This window comes from Procambarus clarkii, chromosome 45, assembly GCF_040958095.1.
Source record: "Procambarus clarkii isolate CNS0578487 chromosome 45, FALCON_Pclarkii_2.0, whole genome shotgun sequence".
NCBI lineage: Eukaryota > Metazoa > Arthropoda > Malacostraca > Decapoda > Cambaridae > Procambarus > Procambarus clarkii.
In genome coordinates, this window is record NC_091194.1 from 30,351,749 (window position 1) to 30,374,795 (window position 23,047).

Consider the following 23,047-nt stretch of genomic DNA (forward strand, 5'->3'; position numbering starts at 1 on the left):
ACCACACTACCACACAGCTCCACCACACTACCACACAACCCCATAATACTACCACACACCTCACCACACTTCCACACACTCCTCCACAATACTACACAACCCCACCACACTACCACACAACCCCATAATACTACCACACATTCCACCACACTACCACACACCCCCCTAACACTACCACACACCCCACCACACAATCACACACTCCTCCACACTACCACACATCCCTACTACACTACCACACACCTAACCAAAAAACCACACATCCCACCACATACCACAAACCCCACCACACTACCACACAACCCAACCACTCTACCACACACACCCTCCCACACTACCCCCCCCCACCACATTACCACACATCCCACAAAACTACGACACACCCCCATCACACTACCACCCAAACTACACCACACTACAACACACACCACCACACTACTACACATCCCACCAGAATACTACACAACCACACCACATTACCACACACTCCACCACACTACCACACACCCCACCACAATACTACACAGCTCCACCACCCTACCACACAACCCCAAAATAGTACCACACAACCCCAACACACTACCACACACCCCACCACACTACCACACACCCCATCACTCTACAACACAACCCCACAACTCATCCCTACAACCGTCAACACTACCACACATCCACACCAATCAACATCACAACCCCACCACACTACCACACAAACCCACCCCACTACCACACTACCACACAACTCACCCACACTACCACACACTTCCCCACAATACTACACACTAAACCACACTACCACACGTCTCCAGCACAATGTCACACAACCCATCCACACTACCACACACCCCCCCTCCACACTACTACACATCCCCACCACACTACTACAAACCCCCATCAAAATACGACACACTCCACCACACTACTACAAACCCCACCAAACAACAACACACTCCACCACACTACCACCCACCCCACCACACTACCACACACTCCACCAAACTACCACGCACCCCACGACACTACAACACACCCAACCACAATACACCACACCCCACCACACTACCACACAACCCTACCATACTACCACACTTCCCGACCACACTACCACACATCCCATCTCATTACCACACAACCCCACCAAACTACCACTCAAAACCACACCACACTACAACACACTCCACCACACTATTACACACTCCACAACACTACCACACACTCCACCACAATACTACACAACCCCACCACACTACCACACACTCCACCACAATACTACACATCCCCACCACACTACCACACACCCCACCACAATACTACACAACCCCACCACACTACCACACACTCCACCACACTACCACACACTCCACCACAGTACTACACATCCCCACCACACTACCACACACCCCAACCACTCTCCCACACAACCACCCTGCTCTACCACACAACCCCACCATACTACCACACAACCCCAACACACTACCACACACCCCACACCACTCTGCAACACAACCACACAATTCTACCACACAACTGTCAACACTACCACACATCCCCACCACTCTACATCACAACCCCACTACACTACCACACAAACCCACCACACTACCACACACCTCCACACTACAACACACCCTAACTACACTACCACACACCCCACAACACTACCACACACCCCATCACACTACCACACCCCCCACCACACTACCACACCCCCCCCATCAAAACACTTCACACCCCACCACACTACTACACACCCCATCTCACTACCACACACCCCACCACACTATTACACACCCCACCTCAATACCACACACCCCACCACACTACCACTCAGCACCACAACACTTCCACAAACCAACAACACTACACACACCCCATCACACTACCACACTACAGCACACCCCATCACACTACCACACTACAGCACACCCCACCACACTACTACACAACCCCACTACACTACCACACACCCTACCACACTACCACAAATCCCACTACACTACCACACACCCCACCACACTACCACACACCCCCATAACACTACCACACACCAAACCACATTACCAAACAACCCCCAACACTATCACACTTCCCGACCACACTACCACACACCCCACCACACTACCACACAACCTCACCACACTACCACACAACCCTACCACACTACCACACAACCACACAATCCGACCAGAATACACACACCACACCACACTACCACACATCATATCACACTACCAAAACCCAAGCCACAGTACCACACACCCCACCAAACTACTGCACACCCCACCATACTTCCCACCACACTACCACACACCTCACCACAATACTACTCACCCCACAACAATATCACACACCCCACCACACTACAACACACCCCAACACACTACCACACACACCCCATCACACTACCACACAACCCACCACACTACCAAACAACCCCACCACACTACCACACACCCCACTACCACACAACCCCACCACACTACCTCACACATCACCACACTACAACACATCCCACCACAATACTACACAACTCCATCACACAATCACACACCCCACCACACTACCACACACCACGACCTCACTACCACACACCCCCACCACACAACCACACATTCCGACAACACTACCACTCACCCCACCACACTACCACACATCATACCACACTACCAAACACCACACCACAGTACCACACACCCCACCAAACTACCCCACACCCCACCATACTACCACACAACCCACTACACTACCACACAACCCCAACACACTACTTCACTCTCCACCACACTACCACACGTCCCCTCCACACTGCCACACAACCCCACCAAACTACAACACACCCCACCACACTACCACACACCCAACCACATTACCACACACCCCTCTACACTACCACCTCACACCCCACCACACTACCACACAAACCACCACACTACCATTCACCCCACCATACTACCAAACACACCACCACACTACCACACACCCCACCACATTACCACACACCCCCACTTCACTACCACACACCCCCACCACACAACCACACAATCCGACCACAATACCACACATCCCACCACACTACCACACATCATACCACACCACACACCCCACCAAACTACCACACATCCCACCATACACCCCACCACACTTCCACACACCTCACCACAATACTATCACACACCCCACCACACTACCACACACCCAACCACACTACCACACACACACCCCCTCCCCCTCCCCCTCTCTCTCCCTCACCCCCTCTCTCCCTCCCCTCTCTCTCTCCCTCCCCTCTCTCTCTCCCTCCCCTCTCTCGCTCCCACCCCTCTCTCTCTTCCTCCCCCTCTCTCTCTTCCTCCCCCCCTCTCTCTCCCTCCCCTCTCTCGCTCCCACCCCTCTCTCTCTTCCTCCCCCTCTCTCTCTTCCTCCCCCCTCTCTCTCTCTGTGTCTGTCTCTCTCTCTCTCTCTCTCTCTCTCTCTCTCTCTCTCTCTCTCTCTCTCTCTCTCTCTCTCTCTCTCTCTCTCTCTCTCTCTCTCTCTCACACACACACACACACACTCATAGGGAAATCATGGAAGGGAGACGAACTCTGACTGCCAAACGCAGGAAATTCACAACTGGAACAAACACAGAGGATGGGATGGAACAGGAAGCCTGGATGAAGGAAGTACTCCAGCAAATGCAGAATGAATTCAGTGAAGGACTGAGGGTAATGAGGGAGACAGTAGCCAACCTGCAAGATGATTTAAGGGCAGCAAAGGAGGAGATAAGATACCTAAAGGAGACTCTTCCACAATACCAGGCACAAACCGTACCCCAGGGAGATGGGAATGCTACTGTGGAGGGGACCACCACAACCCAGATCTCATTTGCTGAAATGCTTAAAAAGAGCCCTGAAGCTAGGTCTGCGGTTAAGGAAGTTGCCATGGAAGTGGCTTCCTCTCAGGAAGCAGCTAGATGTACTAGCCGGCTGATAGAGAGAAATAGAGCAGTAGTAGTAGCAGGCATTGAAGAACAAACAGGGACCAGACCAAAGGAGCGGAGAGACAAGGACAAAAACATGATTAAAGAGATCCTTAAAGAGGTAAGGATGGAGGGAGCTGAGCGAAATGTTGAAAAGGTTTTCAGGCTTGGAAAGTACAACAAGGACAGAGACCGAATGATAAAGGTGGTTTTCATGAGCGAAATCGCGAAAGAGGAACTGCTAGCAAGGAAGTGTTGTCTAAAAGGTGTAGAGAAGTTCAAGAAAATATTCCTGCAGAGGGATATGACAAGGGAAGAGAGAATACGGACAGCAGACGCGAGGAAGGAGCGCAGGGAGAGAGAAGGAAATCAGAGTACCACAACCCAGAACCCTACAATCCCAGAGGGAAGTGGAGAACCCTCCTCAAACAGGGCAACAGCCACAGGGATTGGGGCACCACCCCCAAATTCTACCCAACAGACACCCAACCTGCCCCATCCCCTGTCAGCCCCCCACTAAGTACCCACCTAGAGCACCCTCCCCCCACCCACCCCCCTCCCCCCACTCACCCCCCTTCTTCCCCTCACCCCTCTCCCCAGGACCTCCCTTCCCCCCCATCCCCCATGCCCTCCCTTCTCCCACATGCCTTCCTGTCTCTCCCACCCCCATGCCCTCCCTTCTCCCCCTCCCCCCTAAGCCCCCCACTCTCCCCCACCCCACCTAAGTCTTCCCCTCTCCCCCACTCCCCTAAACCCTCCCCTCTTCCTCACCCACCTCAGCCCTCCCTTTTCCCCCACGCCCCCCAAGCCCTCCACCCTTTTCTCTCCCCCCAAGCCCAACCATCTCCCCTATCCCCCACAGCCTCTCCTCCCCCCATGCTTCCCCAACCCTCCCTCTCTTACCCACCCCCTGTACCCTCCCCCTCTTATCCACCCCCTGTACCCTCCCCCTCTTATCCACCCCCTGTACCCTCCCCCTCTTATCCACCCCCTGTACCCTCCCCCTCTCCCCCACCACCCCAAGCCCTCCCTCCTCCACCAATCCCCCCGTGCCAGGTCTCCCCAGCTCCCACTCACCCCAGATCCCAAAGGTCCCCCCCAGAAAAGAAGCAGAAGAGAGTCAGTTTTAGGGTGATGTACTCGAACATAGATGGGATCACAAGCAAGACAAGTGAACTAAGGGAAAGAGCACAAGAAGTTAACCCAGATGTAATCGGACTCACTGAAACAAAACTCTCTGGAATCATAACGAATGCCGTGTTTCCCCAGGAGTATACAGTAATAAGGAAAGAGAGGGAAGGTAGAGGAGGAGGCGGAGTGGCCCTACTCATGAGAAGGGAATGGAGTTTTAAGGAGATGGCCATCCCGGGCTGTGAGGAGTTCAGAGACTACATAGCAGGCACCATAACAATGGGAGGACCAAGAATAGTAGTAACAGTAATATACAACCCTCCACCAAATGACAGGAGACCCAGTCAAGAGTATGAAAACAACAACAAGGCAGTTAACACTATAATTGAGAGGGCAGCCTCTGCTGCCTGTAGAAATAGATCCCACCTGCTCATCATGGGCGACTTCAATCACGGAAAGATTGACTGGGAGAACAAGGAACCGCATGGAGGCGAGGATACGTGGAGAGCCAAACTATTGGAGGTGGTGACAAGCAACTTTTTAACGCAGCATGTCGGAGAACCCACAAGGATGAGAGGCAATGACGAACCAGCGAGACTCGACCTAGTCTTCACTCTGAACGACTCCGACATAAGAGAAATCGGTTTTGAGGACCCAGTAGGAATGAGCGACCACAGTGTACTGGTGTTTGAGTACTTGATTGAAGAAGGGTTATTGAACTCGAGGAGGGATACCGAAACCAAAAGGTTAGCATACCGAAAGGGAAACTATGAGGGGATAAGAAAATTCCTAACAGATATAGCATGGGAAACAGAGCTCAGGGGAAAGACGGCCCAAGATATGATGGATTACATCACGCAGAAGTGCAAGGACGCAGCAAACAAGTTTGTCCCAGTCCAAAAGGAAAACAGAGAAATGAAGATGAGAAACCCATGGTTTAATCAAAGATGTAGGCTAGCTAAGCAGCAAAGTAAAAGGGCATGGAGAAACTATAGGAATAACAGGACACTGGAGAGCAGAGAAAGATACCAGAATGCCAGGAATGAATATGTCAGGATGAGAAGAGAGGCAGAAAGACAATACGAAAATGACATCGCAAGCAAGGCAAAGACTCAGCCTAAATTGTTGCATAGCCACATTAGGAGAAAAACAACAGTAAAGGAACAGGTTATGAGATTAAGGATAGGGGCGGAAGGATTCACTACAAATGACAAGGAAGTGTGTGAGGAATTGAATAAGAAATTCCAGGAGGTCTTCACCTTAGAACAAGGAGAAATTCCAGAGGTAAGTGAGGGAATAGCTAACCAGGAACCACTGGAAGAGTTTGAGATTACCAGTGGGGAAGTAAGGAAGTGTTTACTAGAGTTGGACGTGACGAAGGCTATAGGCCCAGATGGAATCTCCCCTTGGGTTCTAAAGGAAGGAGCAAGAGAACTGAGCCTACCACTCTCCATAGTGTATAACAAATCACTGGCAACAGGGGAACTGCCAGATATTTGGAAAGCAGCTAACGTAGTCCCGATATACAAGAAAGGGGATAGACAGGAGGCACTGAACTACAGGCCAGTGTCCCTAACCTGCATACCATGCAAGCTGATGGAGAAGATTGTGCGAAAAAAACTAGTGGAGCATCTGGAGCGAAGGAACTTTGTAACACAGCATCAACATGGGTTCAGGGATGGCAGGTCCTGCCTCACAGGGTTACTTGAATTCTACGACCAGGCAACAAAAATAAGGCAAGAAAGAGAAGGGTGGGCAGACTGCATATTTTTGGATTGTCAGAAAGCCTTTGATACAGTGCCACACAAGAGGCTAGTGCGAAAGTTGGAGATGCAGGCTGGAGTGAGAGGGAAGGTACTCCGGTGGATAGAGGAATACCTAAGCAACAGGAGACAACGAGTCTGTGTGAGGGGTGAGGTCTCAGATTGGCGAGACGTCACAAGTGGAGTCCCGCAGGGGTCAGTCCTTGGACCTATACTGTTTCTGGTATATGTAAATGATCTCCCAGAGGGTATAGATTCGTTCCTCTCAATGTTTGCCGACGATGCAAAAATTATGAGGAGGATTGAAACAGAGGATGATAGTAGGAGGCTACAAGATGACCTTGATAGACTGAGTGAATGGTCCAACAAATGGCTGTTGAAGTTCAACCCGAGTAAATGCAAAGTAATGAAACTAGGCAGTGGAAACAGGAGGCCAGGCACAGGATACAGAATAGGAGATGAAGTACTTAATGAAACAGACAGAGAGAAAGATCTAGGAGTTGATATCACACCAAACCTGTCTCCTGAAGCCCACATAAAGAGAATAACGTCTGCGGCATATGCGAGGCTGGCTAACATCAGAACGGCGTTCAGGAACCTGTGTAAGGAATCATTCAGAATCTTGTACACCACATATGTAAGACCAATCCTGGAGTATGCGGCCCCAGCATGGAGCCCGTACCTTGTCAAGCACAAGACGAAGCTGGAAAAAGTCCAAAGGTATGCTACTAGACTAGTCCCAGAACTAAGAGGCATGAGTTATGAGGAAAGGCTGCGGGAAATGCACCTCACGACACTGGAAGACAGAAGAGTAAGGGGGGACATGATCACAACCTACAAAATCCTCAGGGGAATCGACCGGGTAAACAAGGATGAACTTTTCAACACTGGTGGGACGCGAACAAGGGGACACAGGTGGAAGCTGAGTACCCAAATGAGCCACAGAGACGTTAGAAAGAACTTTTTCAGTGTCAGAGTAGTTAGCAAATGGAATGCATTAGGAAGTGATGTGGTGGAGGCTGACTCCATTCACAGTTTCAAATGTAGATATGATAGAGCCCAATAGGCTCAGGAATCTGTACACCAGTTGATTGACGGTTGAGAGGCGGGACCAAAGAGCCAGAGCTCAACCCCCGCAAGCACAATTAGGTGAGTACAATTAGGTGAGTACACCCCATCACACTACCACACTTCCCACCACACTACCATACAACCCCACCACACTACATCACCCCACTCTACACTACCACCTCACACTCCACCACACTACCACACAACCCACTCATTACCATTCACCCCACCACACTACCACACACACCACCACACTACCACACACCCCCACCTCACTACCACACAACCACACAATCCAACCATATACCACACACCCCACCACACTACCATTCACCCGACCACACTACCACACACCCCACCACACTACTCACACCCCACTACACTACTGCACACGCAACCACACTACCACACACCCCTTCACAATACTACTCAACCCACAACTCTATCACACACCCAACCACACTACCAAACACCCCACCACACAACCACACACACCCCATCACACTACCACACACCCCACCAGACTACCACACACCCCACCACACTACCACACACCCCACCACACTACCACACACACCCCATCACACTACTACACACCCCACCACACAACCAAACAACCCCACCACACTACCACACACCCCACTACGCTACTGCACACGCCACCACACTACCACACACCTCTCCACAATACTACACAACCCACCAAACTACCACACAACCCCACCACACACCCTCACCACACTACCACACAACCTCACCACACTATCACACAACCCCATCACACTACCACACGTCCCACTACACTACTACACACGCCTCCACACTTACAAACACCACACCACAATACTAGACAACCCACCACACTACCACTCACCCTTATCACACTACCAAACACCCCCACCACACTACCACACACCCCACCACAATACTACACAACCCTCCACACTACCACACACCTCCACCCCTCTACCACCCAACCTCTTAACTCTACCACACAACCCATCATACTACCACATATCTCCACCACTCTACCACACAACCCCATCATACTACCACACAACCCCACCACACTACCACACAACCCACTACACTACCACACAACCCCACCACACTACCACACACCCCACCATACTACCACACAACCCCACCACACAACCACACCCCCCCCCACCACACATTCACACAACCCGACCACACTACCACACACCCCACCACACTACCACACATCATACCACACTACCAAACATCCCACCACACTACAACCAACCCCACCACACACCCCACCACACTACCACACACCCCACCACACTTCCACATACCCGACCACACTACCACACACCCCACCCCATTACCACACAATCCCACCACACTACCACACAACCCCACCACACTACCACACAACCCCACCACACAACCACACACCCCAGCACACTACCATACACCCCACCACACTACCGTACACCCCCCACCTCACTACCACACACTCCCACCACACAACCACACAATCCGACAACAATACCACATACCCCACCACACTACCACACACCACATCACACTACCACACAACCAACCGCACTACCACACACCTCACCACAACACTACTCACCTCACAACACGATCACACACCCCACCCCACAATCACACACCCCACCACACTACCACACACACCCCATCACACTACCACACACCCCACCACACTACCACAAACCCCACCACACTACTACACACCCCACCACACTACCACACACTCCAGTACACTACTACACACGCCACCACACACCTCACCACAAAACTAAAGAACCCACCAAACTACCACACACCCCCACCACACTAGCACACACCCCAACCACACTACCACACACCTCCACCACACTACCACACAACACTTCCACATACCACACCCCCACACACACCATCACACTACGACACATCCCACCACACTACCACACAACCCCACCACACTACCCCACACTTCACCACAATACAACGCAACCCACCACACATCCTTACAACCCTTTCACACTACCACACACCCCCACCACACTACCACACACCCCACCACAATACTACAACCCCTCCACACTACCACACCCCCCACCACTCTACAACAACCCCACCACTGAACTCCACAACCCCACAGTACTACCACACAACCCATCATACTACCACACATCCCCACTACTCTACCACATAAACCCACCACAAAACCACACAACCCCACCACACAACTTCACACTCCACCATACTACCACACGTCCCCTCCACACTGCCACACAACCCCACCACACTACAACACACCCCACCACACACCCCCACCATACAATCCGACCACAATATCACACATCCCACCACACTATCATTCACCCCACCACACTACCACACACCCCCACACTGCCACACACCCCACCACACTACCACACATCCCACCACACACCCCCACCATACAAACCGACCACAATACCACATATCCCACCACACTACCACACATCATACCACACTACCAAACACCCCACCACACTACAACCAACCCCACCACACTACCACACACCCCACCACACTACCACACACCCCACCACACTACCACATACCCGACCACACTACCACACACCCCACCACATTACCACACAACCCCACCACACTACCACACAACCCCACCACACTACCACACAACCCCACCACACAACGACAAACCCCAGCACGCTACCATACACCCCACCACACTACCATACACCCCTCACCTCACTACCACACACTCCCACCACACAACCACACAACCACACAATCCGACCACACTACCACAAACCCCCACCACACTACCACACCCCCCCATCACACTACCACGCAACCCCACCACACTTCCACATACCCCACCACACTACCACACACCCCCACCACACAACCACACAATCCGACAACAATACCACTCACCCCACCACACTACCACACATCATACCACACTACCAAGCACCACACCACAGTTCCACACACCCCACCAAACTACCACACACCCCACTACACTACCACACACCCCACCACACTACCACACACACCCCATCACACTAACACACAACCCACAACACTACCACGCCACACTACTACACACCCCACCACACTACCAAACAACCCCACCACACTACCACACACCCCACTACACTACTACACACGCCACGACACTACCACACACCTCGCAACAATACTAAAGAACCCACCAAACTACCACACACCACCACCACACTACCACACACCCCCACCACACTACAACATATCCCACCACAATACAACACAACCCCACCACACTACCACACACACCACCACACTACAACACACCCCACCACAATACAACACAACCCACCACACTACCACACACCCCATCACACTACCACACACCCCCAACACACTACCACACAACCACTTAAAACTACCACTCACCCCCACTACACTACCACACACCCCACCACAATACTACAACCCCTCCACACTACCACACACCCCCACAACTCTACCACACAACCCCACCACTTAACCTCACAACCCAACAGTACAACCACACAACCCCCACCACTCTACCACTCAACCCCACAACTCTACCACACAACCCACTACACTACCACACAACCCCACCACACTACCACACACTCAACCACACTACCACACACTCCACCACACTATAACACGTCCCCACCACACTGCCACACAACCCCACCACACACGCCACCACACTACCACACACATCACCACACTAACAAACAACCCCACCACACTACCACACACCCCCACCACACTACCACACAACCCCTCCACACTTCCACATACCCCACCACACTACCACACATATCACCACACTACAACACATCCCACCACAATACTACACAACCCCATCACACAACCATACACCCCATCACACTACCACACACGTCCACCTCACTACCACACACCCCCACCACACAACCACATAATCCGACAACAATATCACTCACCCCACCAAACTACCACACATCATACCACACTACCAAACACCACACCACAGTACCACCCACCCCATCAAACTACCACACACCACACCACACTACCACACACCCCACCTTACTACCACACACACCCCATCACACTAACACACAACCAACCACACTACCACACCACACTACTACACACCCCACGACACTACCAAACAACCCCACCACACTACCACACACCCCACTACACTTCTACACACGCCACAACACTACCACACACCTCGCAACAATACTAAAGAACCCACCAAACTACCACACACCACCACCACACTACCACACCCCCCCACCACATTACCACACAACCATAAGACACTACCACACAACCCCACCACACTACCACATACATCACCACACTACAACATATCCCACTACAATACTACACAACCCCACCACACTACCACACACACCACCACACTACATCACGCCCCACTACAATACAACACAACCCACCACACTACCACACACCCCCATCACACTTCCACACACCCCCAACACACTACCACACAACCCCTTCACACTACCACACCCCCCCACCACACTACCACACACCCCACCACAATACTACAACCCCTCCAAACTACCACAAACCTCCACAACAGTACCACACAACCCCACCACTTAACCTCACAACCCCACAGTACTACCACACAACCCCCACCACTCTACCACACAACCCCACAACTCTACCACACAACCCACTACACTACCACACAACCCCACCACACTACCACACACTCCACCACACTATCCACACTCCACCACACTATAACACGTCCCAACCACACTGCCACACAAGCCCACCACACACTCCACCACACTACCACACAGCTCCACCACACTACCACACAGCTCCACCACACTACCACACAACCCCATAATACTACCACACACCTCACCACACTTCCACACACTCCTCCACAATACTACACAACCCCACCACACTACCACACAACCCCATAATACTACCACACATTCCACCACACTACCACACACCCCCCTAACACTACCACACACCCCACCACACAATCACACACTCCTCCACACTACCACACAACCCTACTACACTACCACACACCTAACCAAAAACCACACATCCCACCACATACCACAAACCCCACCACACTACCACACAACCCAACCACTCTACCACACACACCCTCCCACACTACCCCCCCACCACATTACCACACATCCCACAAAACTACGACACACCCCCATCACACTACCACCCAAACTACACCACATAACAACACACACCACCACACTACTACACATCCCACCAGAATACTACACAACCACACCACATTACCACACACTCCACCACACTACCACACACCCTACCACAATACTACACAGCTCCACCACCCTACCACACAACCCCACAATAGTACCACACAACCCCAACACACTACCACACACCCCACCACACTACCACACACCCCATCACTCTACAACACAACCCCACAACTCATCCCTACAACCGTCAACACTACCACACATCCACACCAATCAACATCACAACCCCACCACACTACCACACAAACCCACCCCACTACCACACTACCACACAACTCACCCACACTACCACACACTTCCCCACATTACTACACACTCCACCACACTACCACACGTCTCCAACACAATGTCACACAACCCATCCACACTACCACACACCCCCCCTCCACACTACTACACATCCCCACCACACTACTACAAACCCCCTTCAAAATACGACACACTCCACCACACTACTACAAACCCCACCAAACAACAACACACTCCACCACACTACCACCCACCCCACCACACTACCACACACTCCACCAAACTACCACGCACCCCACGACACTACAACACACCCAACCACAATACACCACACCCCACCACACTACCACACAACCCTACCATACTACCACACTTCCCGACCACACTACCACACACCCCATCTCATTACCACACAACCCCACCAAACTACCACTCAAAACCACACCACACTACAACACACTCCACCACACTATTACACACTCCACAACACTACCACACACTCCACCACAATACTACACAACCCCACCACACTACCACACACTCCACCACAATACTACACAACCCCACCACACTACCACACACCCCACCACAATACTACACAACCCCACCACACTACCACACACTCCACCACACTACCACACACTCCACCACAGAACTACACAGCCCCACCACACTACCACACACCCCCACCACTCTCCCACACAACCACCCTGCTCTACCACACAACCCCACCATACTACCACACAACCCCAACACACTACCACACACCCCACACCACTCTGCAACACAACCACACAATTCTACCACACAACTGTCAACACTACCACACATCCCCACCACTCTACATCACAACCCCACTACACTACCACACAAACCCACTACACTACCACACACCTCCACACTACAACACACCCTAACTACACTACCACACACCCCACAACACTACCACACACCCCATCACACTACCACACCCCCCACCACACTACCACACCCCCCCCATCAAAACACTTCACACCCCACCACACTACTACACACCCCATCTTACTACCACACACCCCACCACACTATTACACACCCCACCTCAATACCACACACCCCACCACACTACCACTCAGCACCACAACACTTCCACAAACCAACAACACTACACACACCCCATCACACTACCACACTACAGCACACCCCATCACACTACCACACTACAGCACACCCCACCACACTACTATACAACCCCACTACACTACCACACACCCTACCACACTACCACAAATCCCACTACACTACCACACACCCCACCACACTACCACACACCCCCATAACACTACCACACACCAAACCACATTACCAAACAACCCCCAACACTATCACACTTCCCGACCACACTACCACACACCCCACCACACTACCACACAACCTCACCACACTTCCACACAACCCTACCACACTACCACACAACCAAACAATCCGACCACAATACACACACCACACCACACTACCACACATCATATCACACTACCAAAACCCAAGCCACAGTACCACACACCCCACCAAACTACTACACACCCCACCATACTTCCCACCACACTACCACACACCTCACCACAATACTACTCACCCCACAACAATATCACACACCCCACCTCACTACAACACACACCAACACACTACCACACACACCCCATCACACTACCACACAACCCACCACACTACCAAACAACCCCACCACACTACCACACACCCCACTACCACACAACCCCACCACACTACCTCACACATCACCACACTACAACACATCCCACCACAATACTACACAACTCCATCACACAATCACACACCCCACCACACTACCACACACCACGACCTCACTACCACACACCCCCACCACACAACCACACATTCCGACAACACTACCACTCACCCCACCACACTACCACACATCATACCACACTACCAAACACCACACCACAGTACCACACACCCCACCAAACTACCCCACACCCCACCATACTACCACACAACCCACTACACTACCACACAACCCCAACACACTACTTCACTCTCCACCACACTACCACACGTCCCCTCCACACTGCCACACAACCCCACCAAACTACAACACACCCCACCACACTACCACACACCCAACCACATTACCACACACCTCTCTACACTACCACCTCACACCCCACCACACTACCACACAAACCACCACACTACCATTCACCCCACCATACTACCAAACACACCACCACACTACCACACACCCCACCACATTACCACACACCCCCACTTCACTACCACACACCCCCACCACACAACCACACAATCCGACCACAATACCACACATCCCACCACACTACCACACATCATACCACACCACACACCCCACCAAACTACCATACATCCCACCATACACCCCACCACACTTCCACACACCTCACCACAATACTATCACACACCCCACCACACTACCACACACCCAACCACACTACCACACACACACCCCATCACACTACCACACTTCCCACCACACTACCATACAACCCCACCACACTACATCACCCCACTCTACACTACCACCTCACACTCCACCACACTACCACACAACCCACTCATTACCATTCACCCCACCACACTACCACACACACCACCACACTACCACACACCCCACCACACTACTCACACCCCACTACACTACTGCACACGCAACCACACTACCACACACCCCTTCACAATACTACTGAACCCACAACTCTATCACACACCCAACCACACTACCAAACACCCCACCACACAACCACACACACCCCCATCACACTACCACACACCCCACCAGACTACCACACACCCCACCACACTACCACACACCCCACCACACTACCACACACACCCCATCACACTACTACACACCCCACCACACAACCAAACAACCCCACCACACTACCACACACCCCACTACGCTACTGCACACGCCACCACACTACCACACACCTCTCCACAATACTACACAACCCACCAAACTACCACACAACCCCACCACACACCCTCACCACACTACCACACAACCTCACCACACTATCACACAACCCCATCACACTACCACACGTCCCACTACACTACTAAACACGCCTCCACACTTACAAACACCACACCACAATACTAGACAACCCACCACACTACCACTCACCCTTATCACACTACCAAACACCCCCACCACACTACTACACACCCCACCACAATACTACACAACCCTCCACACTACCACACACCTCCACCCCTCTACCACACAACCTCTTAACTCTACCACACAACCCATCATACTACCACATATCTCCACCACTCTACCACACAACCCCACCATACTACCACACAACCCCACCACACTACCACACAACCCACTACACTACCACACAACCCCACCACACTACCACACACCCCACCATACTACCACACAACCCCACCACACAACCACAAACCCCACCACACTTCCGCCCACCCTACTACACTACCATCTCACACCCCACCACACTACCACACTACCACACCCCCACCACACTACCACACCCCAACCACACTACCACACACCCCCACCACACAATCACACAATCCGACCACACTACCACACACCCCACCACACTACCACACATCATACCACACTACCAAACATCCCACCACACTACAACCAACCCCACCACACACCCCACCACACTACCACACACCCCACCACACTTCCACATACCCGACCACACTACCACACACCCCACCCCATTACCACACAATCCCACCACACTACCACACAACCCCACCACACTACCACACAACCCCACCACACAACCACACACCCCAGCACACTACCATACACCCCACCACACTACCATACACCCCCCACCTCACTACCACACACTCCCACCACACAACCACACAATCCGACAACAATACCACATACCCCACCACACTACCACACACCCCATCACACTACCACACAACCAACCGCACTACGACACACCTCACCACAATACTACTCACCTCACAACACTATCACACACCCCACCCCACAATCACACACCCCACCACACTACCACACACACCCCATCACACTACCACACACCCCACCACACTACCACAAACCCCACCACACTACTACACACCCCACCACACTACCACACACTCCAGTACACTACTACACACGCCACCACACACCTCACCACAAAACTAAAGAACCCACCAAACTACCACACACCCCCACCACACTAGCACACACCCTAACCACACTACCACACACCTCCACCACACTACCACACAACACTTCCACATACTCACCACACCCCCACACACACCATCACACTACGACACATCCCACCACACTACCACACAACCCCACCACACTACCCCACACTTCACCACTATACAACACAACCCACCACACTACCTTACAACCCTTTCACACTACCACACACCCCCACCACACTACCACACACCCCACCACAATACTACAACACCTCCACACTACCACACCCCCCACCACTCTACCACACAACCCCACCACTGAACTCCACAACCCCACAGTACTACCACACAACCCATCATACTACCACACATCCCCACTACTCTACCACATAAACCCACCACAAAACCACACAACCCCACCACACAACTTCACACTCCACCATACTACCACACGTCCCCTCCACACTGCCACACAACCCCACCACACTACAACACACCCCACCACACACCCCCACCATACAATCCGACCACAATATCACACATCCCACCACACTACCATTCACCCCACCACACTACCACACACCCCCACACTGCCACACACCCCACCACACTACCACACACCCCACCACACACCCCCACCATACAAACCGACCACAATACCACATATCCCACCACACTACCACACTACCACACATCATACCACACTACCAAACACCCCACCACACTACAACCAACCCCACCACACTACCACACACCCCACCACACTACCACACACCCCACCACACTACCACATACCCGACCACACTACCACACACCCCACCACATTACCACACAACCCCACCACACTACCACACAACCCCACCACACTACCACACAACCCCTCCACACAACGACAAACCGCAGCACGCTACCATACACCCCACCACACTACCATACACCCCTCACCTCACTACCACACACTCCCACCACACAACCACACAATCCGACCACAATACCACATACCCCACCACACTACCACACACCCCACCACACTACCACACACCCCACCACACTACCACACACACCCCATCACACTACTACACACCCCACCACACAACCAAACAACCCCACTACACTACCACACACCCCACTTCGCTACAGCACAAGCCACCACACTACCACACACCTCTCCACAATACTACACAACCCACCAAACTACCACACAACCCCACCACACACCCTCACCACACTACCACACAACCTCACTACACTATCACACAACCCCATCACACTACCACACGTCCCACTACACTACTACACACGCCACCACACTACCACACACCCCACCACAATACTACACAACCCTCCACACTACCACACACCCCCACCCCTCTACCACACAACCTCTTAACTCTATCACACAACGCATCATACTACCACATATCTCCACCACTCTACCACACAACCCCACCATACTACCACACAACCCCACCATACTACCACACAACCCCACCACACTACCACACACCCCACCATACTACCACACAACCCCACCACACAACCACAAACCCCACCACACTTCCACACACCCTACTACACTACCATCTCACACCCCACCACACTACCACACTACCACACTCCCACCACACTACCACACACCCCCACCACACAATCACACAATCCGACCACACTACCACACTACCACACATCATACCACACTACCGAACACCCCACCACACTACAGCCAACCCCACCACACATCCCACCACACATCCCACCACACTACCACACACCCCACCACACTACTACACACCCCACCACACTTCCACATACCCGACCACACTACCACACACCCCACCACATTACCACACAATCCCACTACACTACCACACAACCCCACCACACTACCACGCAAACCCACCACACAACCACAAACCCCAGCACACTACCATACACCCCACCACACTACCATACACCCCCCACCTCACTACCACACACTCCCACCACACAACCACACAATCCTACAACAATACCACATACCCCACCACACTACCACACACCCCATCACACTATCACACAGCCAACCGCACTACCACACACCTCACCACAATACTACTCACCCCACAACACTATCACACACCCCACCCCACAATCACACACCCCAACACACTACCACACACACCCCATCACACTACCACACACCCCACCACACTACCACAAACCCCACCACACTACTACACACCCCACCACACTACAACACACTCCAGTACACTACTACACACGCCACCACACACCTCACCACAAAACTAAAGAACCCACCAAACTGCCACACACCCCCACCACACTACCACACACCCCAACCACACTACCACACACCTCCACCACACTACCACACAACACTTCCACATACTCACCACACCCCCACACACACCATCACACTACGACACATCCCACCACACTACTACACAACCCCACCACACTACCCCACACTTCACCACAATACAACACAACCCACCACACTACCTTACAACCCTTTCACACTACCACACACCCCCACCACAATACTACAACCCCTCCACACTACCACACCCCCCACCACTCTACCACACAACCCCACCACTGAACTCCACAACCCCACAGTACTACCACACAACCCATCATACTACCACACATCCCCACTACTCTAACACACAACCCCACCACAAAACCACACAACCCCACCACACAACTTCACACTCCACCATACTACCACACGACCCCTCCACACTGCCACACAACCCCACCACACTACAACACACCCCACCACACCCCCCCAACATACAATCCGACCACAATACCACACATCCCACCACACTACCATTCACCCCACCACACTACCACACACCCCCCCACACTGCCACACACCCCACCACACTACCACACACCCCACCACACAGCCCCACCATACAATCCGACCACAATACGACATATCCCACCACACTACCACACATCATACCACACTACCAAACACCCCACCACACTACAACCAACCCCACCAAACACCCCACCACACTACCACACACCCCATTACACTACCACACACCCCACCACACTACCACATACCCGACCACACTACCAAACACCCCACCACATTACCACACAACCCCACCACACTACCACACAACCCCACCACACTACCACACAACCCCACCACACAACCACAAACCCCAGCACGCTACCATACACCCCACCACACTACCATACACCCCCCACCTCACTACCACACACTCCCTCCACATAACCACACAATCCGACCACAATACCACATACCCCACCACACTACCACACACCCCATCACACTACCACACACCCAACCACACTACCACACACCTCACCACAATACTACTCTCCCCACAACACTATCCCACACCCCACCCCACTATCACACACCCCACCACACTACCACACACACCCCATCACACTACCACACACCCAACCACACTACCACAAACCCCACCACACTACTACACACCCCACCACACTACCAAACAACCCCACCAGACTACCACACGCTCCAGTGCACTACTACACAAGCCACCACACACCTCATCACAAAATTAAGAACCCACCAAACTACCACACACCTCCACCACACTACCACACACCCCAACCACACTACCACACACCTCCACCACACTACCACACAACACTTCCACATACTCACCACACATCCACACACACCATCACACTACGACAAATCCCACCACACTACTTCACAACCCCACCACACTACCCCACACTTCACCACAATACAACACAACCCACCACACTACCTTACAACCCTTTCACACTACCACACACCCCCACCACACTACCACACACCCTACCACAATACTACAACCCCTCCACGCTACCACACCCCCCACCACTCTACCACACAACCCCACCACTGAACTCCACAACCCCACAGTACTACCACACAACCCATCATACTACCACACATCCCCACTACTCTACCACATAAACCCACCACAAAACCACACAACCCCACCACACAACTTCACACTCCACCATACTACCACACGTCCCCTCCACACTGCCACACAACCCCACCACACTACAACACACCCCACCACACACCCCCACCATACAATCCGACCACAATATCACACATCCCACCACACTACCATTCACCCCACCACACTACCACACACCCCCACACTGCCACACACCCCACCACACTACCACACACCCCACCACACACCCCCACCATACAAACCGACCACAATACCACATATCCCACCACACTACCACACATCATACCACACTACCAAACACCCCACCACACTACAACCAACCCCACCACACTACCACACACCCCACCACACTACCACACACCCCACCACACTACCACATACCCGACCACACTACCACACACCCCACCACATTACCACACAACCCCACCACACTACCACACAACCCCACCACACTACCACACAACCCCACCACACAACGACAAACCCCAGCACGCTACCATACACCCCACCACACTACCATACACCCCTCACCTCACTACCACACACTCCCACCACACAACCACACAATCCGACCACAATACCACATACCCCACCACACTACCACACACCCCACCACACTACCACACACCCCACCACACTACCACACACACCCCATCACACTACTACACACCCCACCACACAACCAAACAACCCCACCACACTACCACACACCCCACTTCGCTACAGCACAAGCCACCACACTACCACACACCTCTCCACAATACTACACAACCCACCAAACTACCACACAACCCCACCACACACCCTCACCACACTACCACACAACCTCACTACACTATCACACAACCCCATCACACTACCACACGTCCCACTACACTACTACACACGCCACCACACTACCACACACCCCACCACAATACTACACAACCCTCCACACTACCACACACCCCCACCCCTCTACCACACAACCTCTTAACTCTATCACACAACGCATCATACTACCACATATCTCCACCACTCTACCACACAACCCCACCATACTACCACACAACCCCACCATACTACCACACAACCCCACCACACTACCACACACCCCACCATACTACCACACAACCCCACCACACAACCACAAACCCCACCACACTTCCACACACCCTACTACACTACCATCTCACACCCCACCACACTACCACACTACCACACTCCCACCACACTACCACACACCCCCACCACACAATCACACAATCCGACCACACTACCACACTACCACACATCATACCACACTACCGAACACCCCACCACACTACAGCCAACCCCACCACACATCCCACCACACATCCCACCACA